The 9,591-nt window shown below is 38.1% G+C and overlaps 1 non-coding gene across 1 annotated transcript; it reads left to right on the top strand.

Moving 5' to 3' along the window:
- Positions 1–7,144: 7,144 nt before the first annotated feature.
- Gm22443 lies at positions 7,145–7,251 on the top strand. Its single transcript, XR_003952962.1, has one exon. It is a non-coding gene; the product is annotated as a U6 spliceosomal RNA (small nuclear RNA).
- Positions 7,252–9,591: the final 2,340 nt, after the last annotated feature.

Raw genomic sequence — 9,591 nt, 5'->3', positions numbered from 1 at the left:
ATCTGGTTCCTCCTGATGTTTGACTGTGGGTTGATTGTGGGATTAATTCACACACTACTGAATGAAGCTTCTCAGATTACAGTTATACTACGTTCCTGTCCATAACCATAGAAAAGTGTCAGTCTGCTATAGCATCATTGCTTGGCTCACATGAAATAGGTGCAAGTTGTGACTGTCCTCATTTGGAAGTTCCATCAGTTTCTCATCTTTCTTCCTGTATATTTTGTAGGCAAGATGAGTTTTGAGTTAAAGGTATTGTGAGTAGATTGTGGTCCTCCATCTCTCCACTGGAAATCTTGCTTTGCCCCACAACATGGCTCCTCCACTCTTGATATCTTCCTCTGATAGAAATCTCATCTACCCCCTCCCAAAAGATGTCCTGTATCTTATTTCATCCCAGGCCTACATCTAGTCACCAGAGATGCCAGTGTGCTGATATCCATTTTCACATGCAATATCCACTTATCCCCAGACCTGATTACCATCCTGATTTACTTCCTCACTTCCTCTCCAAATATAATATCTTTCTCCATCTACCTCCAATTACTGCTTAGTCTCCTCTTCTAAGTGAGATTTGTACATCCTCCCTTGGAACCTCCTTATTACCCTGTTTACTTAGGTCAGTGGATTGCAGAGTTGTTGACATGGAAACATATTTATGGTAATGTCCAATTATAAGTCAGTACACAAAAAAGAAAGAGAATTTCTGACCAATATCTCTTAATAATATTTCTGCAAAAATACTCAAGAAAATTCTTGCAAACCTAATTCAAGAACACACTAAAACCATCATTCAACATAATAAAGAAAGCTTCAACCCAGGGATCCAGGGATGGTTCTGTATATGCAAATCCATCATCATTATCCACTATATAAACAAACCCAAAGGGGAAAAACACATGATCATCTCATTAGGTCCTGAAAAAGCCGTTAAGAAAAAACAACACCAATTCATGTTGAAAGACATGAAAATATCAGGAAATCAAGACCCATACCTGAACATAATAAAAGCAATATATAGCAAACCAATAGCCAACATCAAGCTCAATGGAGAAAAAATTGAAGGGACTGGAGAAAGCTACCCACTCACTCCCTTTGTATTCAATGTATTAGTAGAAGTTCTATTAGAAAAAAAAATAAAGAAGTCAAAGAGATACAAATACAAAAAGCGAAGTTAAGATAGCACTAATTGTCGATGATATAGTATACTGAAAAACCCCAAAAATTCCAACAGAGAACTTCTACAGCTGATAACTTCAGCAAAGTAGTGGGATATAAAATTAACTCAAACAAATCAGTAGCCTTCCTCTACTCAAAGCATCAATGGTCTTAGAAAAAACTTAGGGAAAATAAACCCTTCACAATAGTTACAAATAATATAAAATACCTGGGTGTTGCTCAAACCAAGCCAGTGAAATATCTGTATGACAAGAGCTTCAAGTCTTCAAAGAAAGGAATCAAGGATGATCTCAGAAACTGAAAAAAATCTCCCATGCTCGTGGATTGGCAGGATTAATATAGTGAATATGGACATTTTTCCAAAAGCAATCTACAGATGAAATCCCCCTCAAAATGCCAACTCAATTCTTCATAGAGTAAGAAAGACCAATGCTCAAATTCATTTAGAATAACAAAAGACCCAGGATAGAAAAGGCTATTCTAAACAATAAAAGTGATTCCAAGAGAATCACCATCCCTGACCACAAGCTGTATTACAGAGCAATAGTGATAAAACAAACAAACAAACAAACAACAACAAAAAAAAAACCCAAGTGCATGGTATTGGTACAAAAACAGAGAGGAAGACCAATTGAATAGAATTATACAAGCAGAAATGAACCCACATGCCCATGGTAACTTGATCTTTGGCAAAGGAGCTAAAACCATCCAGTGTAAAAGACAGATTTTTCAACAAATGGTGCCAATTCAACTGGAGGTCAGAATGTAGAAGAATGCAAATTGACCGATTCCTGTATGCTTGTTCAAAGTTCAAGTCTAAGTGAATCAAGTATCTCCACATAAAACCAGATACACTGAAACAAATAGTGGAGAAAGTGGTAAAAGCCTTAAACACAGGACACAGAGAAAATTTTCCTGACCATAACACCTATGGAATTTTTTACTCCAGTGGCTGTCTACAGCAAGGATAGCAAGTAGTGCATAGGGCACAGTAACAGTGGAGCAGCTGAGATAGGATCCTCCCAGCGACAAGCTGCACACACCAGCTGGGGTTGTTCCACATCGCTTTCTCCACAGGTAATGACAGGGGAGAACTGGTATCCCAGGAGAGCTGACACAGGAATACAGACATGCAGGAGGTACAATCTCAAGTCAGAGACAGAAAAACTAACTAACACACTAACACATCACTAACCAGATGACAAAAGGCAAGTGCAAGAACCTGACCATCAGGAACCTGGCTACATGGAGTCATCACAACTCAATGCTCCCATAACAGCAAGTCCTGGATTGCCCAACACACTGGAAAAACAATATGTGGATTAAAGTCACATCATAAGATTCTGATAGAGGATTTTAAGACTACATAAATAACTCCCTTAAAGAAATACAGAAGAACACAGGTAAACAGGTAGAAGACTTTAAAGAGGGAAAAAAAAAAACCTTAAACAATTATAGGGAAATAAAACCAAACAGGTAAAGGAATTGGAAAAAAAAACCTTCCAAGATCTAAAAATGGAAATAGAAACACTAAAGAGATCACAAAGTGAGACAACTCTGGAGATAGAAAACCTAAGAAAGAGATCAGGCGTCATAAATGTGAGCATCACCAACAGAATACAAGACATAGAAGAGAGAAGATCAGATGCAGAAGATAGCATAGAAAACATTGACACAGCAAAGAAAATGCAAAACTCAAAAAGCTCCTAACACAAAACAACCAGGAAATTCAGGACACAATGAGAAGACCAAATGTAAGGATTATAGGTATAGCTGAGAGTAAAGATTCCCATCTCAAAGAACCAGTAAATATGTTCAACAAAATTATAGAAGAAAACTATCCTAACCTAAAGAAAGAGATGTCCATTAACATACAAGGAACCTACAGATATCCAAATAGATTAAACCAGAAAAGAAATTCCTCAAATCACATAATGATCACAACAGCAAATGCACAAAACAAAGAAAGAATAGTCAAGAAACATAAAGGTAGACCTACCAGAATTACCCCAGGCTTCTTGCCAGACCGTGAAAGCCAGAAAATCCTGGACAGATATACTACGGGTATTAAGAGAACACCAATGCCAGCCCAGGCCACTATACCCATCAAAACTCTCAAGTACCACTGATGAAGAAAACAACATAGTCCATGACAAAACCAAATTTACACATCTTTCCAAAAATCCAGCACTTTAAAAGATAATAGTACTTGGTTACAGGAGACTCCTAACAGGTTCTGCCACAACATGACAAATATAGAGGTAGATGCTTGTAGCCAACCATTGGACTTAGCACAGGGTCTCCAATGGAGGAGTTAGATAAAGGACTGAAGGCGATGAAAGGGCTTGCAACTCCATAGGAAGAACAACAATATCAACCAACCAGTGCCCCCAGAGTTCCCCAAGATTAAACCACCAACCAAAGAGTTCACATGGAGGGACCCAAAGATACAAACACTTATGTAACAGATGATGGTATTGTCTGGCATCAGTAGGAAGAAAATCCTTTGGTCCTATGATGGCTCAATTCCACATAGTAGGGGATTGCCAAGGCTCCAAGGTGGGAGTGTGTTGGTTGGAGGAGGAGCATCCTCATAGAAGCAGGAGGATGGGAAATGGGAGAGGTGGTTTCTTGAGGGTAAATCATGAAAGGGGATAACATTTGAAATGTAAATGCATAAAATATCCAATAAAAAAAGAAAAACAAGAGCCATAAATATCTTGTCATAAAAACTTTCAGTTGCTTTGCTAGAACTACACTAAGATACTATTTAATTTTTGGGAATATTGTGACATCTGTGGTTTGCTTAATTTCTTTCTCAGCCAATTTATCCTTTGTGTAGAGAACTTGATATCCACCTAATTAACTTGTTTATCAGGTATAGGAGTTCTCTGGTGGAAAACTTCGCATTGATTATGCATTATGTCATATCATCGACAAAAAGTGACATCTTGACTTCTTCCTTTCCAATTTGTATCTCTTTGACATCCATTTCTTGTCTAACTTTTTTAGCTAGAACTTTGAATACTATATTGAATAAATAGGGCAAGAGTGAGTATCCGTTTCTTGTTCCTGGTTTTTGTGGGATGGCTTTAAATTTCTTTCCATTTAATTTAATGTTGACTATTAGCTTGCTGTATATTGTTTTTATTATGCTTAGGTATGGTGATTGATTTCATGATCTTTCCAATGTAAAGTACAATTGTATTTTGTTGAAAGAGTTTTTTTAAGCATCTAATGACATTATTTGATTCTTCCTGAATTTGTTTATATAGTGAATTCACTTGGTAAATGTTCACATATTGGATCATCCCTCTATCCCTGTGATGAAACCTCTGCTTGCTCATTTTCAATGATCTTTTGGACTCATTTTGCAAGAATTTTATTGAGTATTTTTGCATCTATACTTATTAGTGAAATTGGATTTAAGTTCTCTTGCTTTGATGTGTCTTCTGTGGTTTAGGTATCGGTGAAACTGTTACTTCATAGAATGAATTAAATTAAATTCCTTCTGTTTATTTATAGTTTGAGAAGTATTAGTATTAGGTCTCTTTGAAGTACTGACAGAATTTTTCACTAAGACAATGGACATTGTAAAATTATTTTATGCATTTGTATTCAAATCATACCCCCTTTCCAGGTATACCACATAAGAACCCCCCCAACCCAATCCCCTTCTTCTCCCACCCCCTTGCATCTGTGAAGTTGCTACTCCACCCACCTACTCATTCGTGCCTCACTGCTCTGACATCCCCTAAGGGGGAAAAAATCAAGCCTCCACAGGATGAAGGGCCTTTCCTCCCATTTATGTCACATAAGGCCATCCCCTGCTACATGTGTTTGAAACCAAGCATCCTTCTGGGGGGTCAAGTGAGTTGATGTTTTTATTGTTACAGGGTTGGAAACCCGTTAAGATCCTTTAGGACTTCCCTTAGTTCTTCCAGGGGTTCCCTGGACTCAGTCTGATGGATGGCTACATCTACCTCTGTATTGGTCTCGTGGTACTAAAACCCCCCAGGAAACAGCCATACCAGGCTCCTCTGAGCAAGGTCTTTTTGGCATTAGCAATAGTGCTGGTGTTTGTTGTCTGCTGAAAGGATGTATCCCTAGATGTGATGGTCTTTCCTTCAGTCTCTGTTCCATTTTGTCTCCCTGTCTTTCCTCTGAAGAGGAACATTTCTGGATTAAAAATTTTGAGATGGTTGGTTGGCCCCTTGCTTCAAAGTAGGTCTTTGCCTACTTACTGTAGGTGTTCTCTGCAGGTTCGATCTCCCCTTTGTTGGGTATTGTGGGTAAAGGCATTGGTATGGTTCCAGGGATCCTGTCATTTCCCTGGCATCTGGGATAATCTTGTGGCTTCTCTCATTCCCCATTGCACAGTGATACATATTTCTATTTAATTACCTGACCTCTGTACTTTTCTTCTGTCCTTACCAATACTTGATATTGCCCAAATTTTTTCCTTTCCCCTACTCTCTCCCTCCCAAACCCCTCCCTCCCTCCCTCTTCTCCTGGGATTATTTTGTTCCCTCTTCCATGTAGGATTGAAGCATCTACACTTTAGTCTTCCTTCTTCATAACCTCCTTATGGTTTGTGGGTTGTATCATGGGTATTCTGAGCTTTGGAGCCAATATCAATTTATCAGTGAGTACATACCATGTATGTGAATTATTCTGTGTCTGTGTTACCTCATTAAAAATATTATTTTCTAGTTCCACCCATTTGCTTGTGAATTCCTGAAGAAATTGTTTTTAATAGCCGAGTAGTACTCCATTGTGTAAATGTACTACCAAGTCAAGCCATACTCTGTGGTGATCTGACAAAATGCATGGGTCTATTTCCAGGTCATTTGCTTGCTTTACTATTTGTTGAGCTGTCTGATGCTTGCTGTAGTTGGATAGCTGCGCTATGAAGTTGTGATATTGCTCTGGGTTTTGATGATTATGTTCATATGCTGGCCTATAGAATACAGTTTCCCTGGATGTTCTTGTTGTAGTTACACACAACATGTGTTGGGGGTGGGGCCTATCCTATATGATCCTGGTATGCATCCCTCTGTTAGGTAATCTCTAGTTGGAAAATTGAACTCAGGTGGCAGGGCAAATCTACTAGCAGTTTGGTATGCCACTGAGTGCAGAGTATGTTGGAATATAAGGTGGTCTGGTAGGGAGTTCATTATAATGGACTTATAGAGGACAGTACCCTCTTCTGTATAGCTGTACATTCTTGAGAGGTATTATGGGGCAGTGTAGAGGGAGGGAATCTAAACACTATGGTTATATATCTACAGGTCTTATGAAGGTGGGGGAATATATGGCTGGACCAGGGACTTCCAGGGAATAGAAGACAACAATGGGCAGCTAGTTTTGTTGTTGGGGAGCAGAGCAAGTGTGCAGGGAGGGGATCTAACCTGAATTGTTCTGGTTAAGCAGGTCTGATAAAGGCAGATAGAGTAGTCTGAGTTATGGTTTTATAAGAGAGGTTTAGAGTAATAGAATCTGAGATTGTTTATGAAATTGAAAACAGTTTTAAGTTAGGCAGATCGAGAGAGAGAGACAGAGAGAGAGAGAGAGAGAGAGAGAGAGAGAGACAGACAGAGTGACAGAGAAACAGAGAAACAGATAATAAGAATTAAGAATAGTGGAAATTGATTATGATGTGTAATTTCGGGGGTTAAGTTGATAGAATTAGGGATAATCAGAGAGGTTGTGGCAAAAGAGCATAGACAGGGAAGCCGTCCATTGATGACACTGTCAAGATTTTTTGTGAGGTAAGAAATAGGGGGAAACGTTGTTCCTAAAAAGTGTTCCAGGACTATAATGACATAATCTTGTTTCTGGAAGTGTAAAGATGTGAAAGTCTGCCAATATCTGGGAGACAGAAAGCTGGAGATGAAAGAAGAACAATTTTTACATGCAGATCAGTTTTTCATTGGGAACAGGAAGCAAATAAGATGTAGAAACAGTGCTCGTTTTGGCAGCACGTATACTAAAATTGGAATGATACAGAGAAGTTTAGCATGCCCCCTGTGCAAGGATGACATGCAAATTCATGAAGCTTTCCATATTTTTCAGAATGAAAGGCTGGAAAACAATTTTCCAAGCAAATGGTTGGTCTGAAGAAAAAAGCTGGAGTGGCCATTGTAATACCTAGTAAAATCGACTTCCAACCCAAAATTGTCAAAAAAAGACAAGGATGGGCACTTCATACTCATCAAAGGTAACATCTTCCAAGAGGAACTCTCAATTCTGAATATCTATGCGCCAAATGCAAGGGCAGCCACATTCATTAAAGAAATTTTAGTAAAGCTCAAAGCACACATTGTACCTCACACAATAATAGTGGGAGACTTCAACACACCACTTTCATCAATGGAAACAGAAACTAAACAGAGACACAGTGAAACTAACAGAAGAGATGAAACAAATGGACTTAACAGATATCTACAGAACATTTTATCCTAAAACAAAAGGAAATACCTTCTTCTCAGCACCTCAAGGTACCTTCTCCAAAATTGACCATATAATTGGTCACAAAAAAGACTCAACAGATACAAAAATATTGAAATTGTTCCATGCATCCTATCAGATCACCATGGCCAAAGGCTGATCTTCAATAACAACATAAATAATGGAGAGCCAATATTCAGGTGGAAACTGAACAACACTATCCTCAATGATAACTTGGTCATGGAAGGAATAAAGAAAAAAATTAAAGACTATTTAGAGTTTAATGAAAATGAAGCCACAACATACCCAAACTTATGGGACACAATGAAAGCATTTCTAAGAAGAAAACACATACCTCTGAGTGCCTCCAAAAAGAAACTAGAGAGAGCACACATTAGCAGGTTGACAACACACCTAAATGCTCTAGAACAAAAGGAAGCAAGTTCACCCAAGAGGAGTAGATGGTAGGAAATAATCCAACTCGGAGCTGAAATCAACCAAGTGAAAATAAGAAGAACTATTCAAAGAATCAACCAAAGGAGGAGCTGGTTCTTTGAAAAAATCAACAAAATAGATAAACCCTTAGCCAGACTCACTAGAGGGCACAGGGGCAGCATCTGAATTAACAAAATCATGAATGAAAAGGGAGACATAACAACAGATACTGAAGAAATCTAAAACACCATCAGATCCTTCTACAAAAGGCTATACGCAAAAAAACTGGAAAACCTGGATGAAATGGACAAATTTCTATACAGGTACAAGGTACCAAAGTTAAATCAGGGTCAGATTAATGATCTAAGCAGTCCTATTTCCCCTAAAGAAATAGAAGCAGTCATCAATAGTCTCCCAACCAAAAAAAGCCCAGGACCAGATGGGATTAGTGCAGAGTTCTATCAGACCTTCAAAGAAGATCTAATTCCAGTTCTTCACAAACTATTCCACAAAATAGAAGCAGAAGGTAATCTACCCAATTTATTCTATGAAGACACAAATACTGTGATACCTAAACGACAAAAAGACCAAACAAAGATAGAGAACTTCAGATCAATTTTTATGAATATCGATGCAAAAATACTCAATAAAATTCTCGCTAACCAAATCCAAGAACACATCAAAACAATCATCCATCCTGACCAAGTAGGTTTCATTCCAGGGATGCAGGGATAGTTTAATATACAGAAATCAATCAACATAATCTACTATATAAACAAACTCAAAGACAAAAACCATATGATCATCTCGTTAGATGCAGAGAAAGCATTTGACAAAATCCAACAGTCATTCGTGATAAAAGTCTTGGAAAGAACAGGAATTCGAAGCCCATACCTAAACATGATAAACGCAATCTACAGCAAACCATTAACCAACATCAAAGTAAATGTGAGAAGCTGGAAGCAATCCAACTCAAATCAGGGACTAAAGAAGGCTGCCCACTTTCTCCCTACCTATTCAACATAGTGCTTGAAGTCCTAGTCAGAGCAATTCAACAACAAAAGGAAATCAAGGGATACAAATTGGAGAGGAAGAAGTCAAAATATCACTTTTGCATATGATATGATAGTATATATAAGTGACCCTAAAATTCCACCAGAAAACTCCTAAACCTGATAAACAGCTTCAGTGATGTAGCTGGATATAAAATTAACTCAAACAAGTCAATGGCCTTTCTGTACACAAAGGATAAACAGGCTAAGAAAGAAATTAGGGAAAGAACACCCTTCACAATAATCACAAATAATATAAAATACCTTGGCATGACTCTAACTAAGGAAGGGAAAGATCTGTATGTCTTATCCCTGTATCCCAGGGATAAGACAAAAGGGCCACCAACAGATTGGGAAAGGATCTTTTTCTATCCTTAATCAGATAGCGACTTATATCTAATATGTATAAAGAACTCAAGAAGATGGACTCCAGAAAATCAAATAACCCTATTAAAAAATGGGGCTCAGAACTAAA

The sequence above is a fragment of the Mus musculus genome, chromosome 19 (genome assembly GCF_000001635.26).
Source record: "Mus musculus strain C57BL/6J chromosome 19, GRCm38.p6 C57BL/6J".
Lineage (NCBI taxonomy): Eukaryota > Metazoa > Chordata > Mammalia > Rodentia > Muridae > Mus > Mus musculus.
The sequence above is the reverse complement of the archived record's forward strand: the minus strand, read 5'-3'. Positions and strand labels throughout refer to the sequence as shown.